Raw genomic sequence first — 2,055 nt, forward strand, 5'->3', positions numbered from 1 at the left:
CCGGCCAAAAAAAATAAGAAATTTAAAAACAACATTTAAAAAAAAAAGATGGGGGAGTCTTCAATGCTTGGTTCTCCCCTCTTTGAGAAGAAATTGTACTAATATTCTCTTTTATTATTTCCGTTGTACTTAAATCTCCTAATTCTTTTTGTTAAACGTGCTTTAAAAATAAATTAACTTTTTTTTTTCCTATTTTGCTATTTGCTCCAATCCCCTTCCCTCCGATAAGGCAAAGTCTCTTTTTCACATCAACCTAAAAGCCCGGTGAAGACTCAGCAGAGCGTCGGAAGCGCAGAAAGGAGAGAGAAGTCTTTGGCTGGTTCAAGTCCCCGGTTCAATGGGCTGCTCGAAGCCAGGACTGGGTAATTCTTTCCAGACGCCTTGACTTCTCCTGCCTTGCTGTCGCTGCCTTTCTGCCTCCTCCAACTTAAGGGGGTCCTAACAAGTGAGCCGGTGGGTGTTTTAATAGGACGGAGAGAGTGGGGGAGAGGGGAGTGGAGGAGGGAGGTGTGGACTGGGGAACCCGGAGGGGAGGGACTATGAGGGATGGGAGGCGGGGAGGAGTGAGGGGGGAAGAGAGAGAAATTGGCCATTCAAAGCCCTCTTAGAGCTAGAGGCCGCTTCTAAAGTCCAATGAATTCAATTAACTTGATTGTTAACGTGTGCAGGGAAACGCAGCTCACAGATGCTGCCCACCTCCTGACTCCCTTTCCTCCGGCGGCAGAGCGGGAGCCCTGCTATGCAAATACTGCCGAAGTCCGTCTTGGTTAAAAGGATTCCCTGGATTGGATAAACTCCCTCCTGCATATAAGTGATTTGTTTTAAGTCTCAATGTTTCTCTTAAGCTAAATCACTGCCCTGGGCAGGATAGTGGTGAGTGTGTGTGTGTGTGTGTGTGTGTGTGTGTGTGTGTGTGTGTGTACGCTCCTGCTACCTGGAGCCTCCCCAAACCGCCTAGGAAGCGGAAAAAGAGGGCGACCAGTCTGCCATTTGTTAACCCTTTCCTTCTGCCAACTCCAAACTTTTTAAGCTGAAGGCAAGTGTCAACACCTCTCCGCTGCTGCAGAAGTTTTCGCGGTGGGTGGGCTGAGAACTGAAAAGAGAAAATATTTTAAAATTTCTTTGCATTGTGATTCCCAGATCTGAAAACGTGCAAAAGACACACGGGAAAGAAACTTATCATGATGATGATGGTGATACAAATAAATCTGAGAACGCTCAAGGAAGGGAAACTGTCATCTCTAAAGTCCGCTGAAGTGACTTTTGCTTCTTGAGAGCCTTTAATCTAATGATTTCAAACTACTTAAAAAAATAAAATAAAATTCAATGCCGCCAAGACGGGACGGTTCGTTTTCCCGGTTATTTCCTCAACCTACAGGCGTCCGCTCCCCTTTATTCTTTTTCCTTGATCCCTCGCTGCCCCAGCCCCCGCCCCCGCCCCCACCCAAAGTAAAAGGTAAAAAGAAAAAAAAAAAAAAAGTTCAATGAGTAAAAAAATGGACAGTAGGTGGCGCTGTTTGGGAATAAATGAGATCGGATTTCGCAGTAACTTGGTCTTTGAAAAGTTGGCTAAAGTAATTTGGTAAAGCCTCGCTTGTCTTTTACTTCCATTTCTTTTATTCCTTCCTCCCTTTCCTTTTCTCTCCCTTCTACGTGACGCTGATGTGGAATTCTTTCCAATTCTACTGTATCTTGATGACTGGGCTGCTGGGTTTTTGATAAGATCCGACTATAAATTTGGGCCGTAGTCGAAGTGCCAACGTAAACGGAAAGGTAGAGTAAACTGAGAGTGCGATTGCTGCACACCGGACAGGTGTGGAGTTGCTGCGGGGTGTGACTAGGGTTGCAGCGTTTGGCTACAATGCCCGGTAGTTCAGCTTGACCCATCCCCCCCAGAGCTGGGTCAGCAAAGCCAGTCCCCCGCCCCCACCCTCGAAACACACAAGTCATTTCACCTCTGGGCAGCATGGCTGTGGTGGATGACTGCAGTCCACTCTGGGGACACCCACTTCCTCATTTCCCCAGCAACCCTCTTGAAGACTTCACTCAGTCTTT

This window comes from Peromyscus californicus, unplaced genomic scaffold, assembly GCF_007827085.1.
Source record: "Peromyscus californicus insignis strain IS unplaced genomic scaffold, ASM782708v3 Scaffold_20__1_contigs__length_68692818, whole genome shotgun sequence".
In the NCBI taxonomy this organism is placed as follows: Eukaryota; Metazoa; Chordata; class Mammalia; order Rodentia; family Cricetidae; genus Peromyscus; species Peromyscus californicus.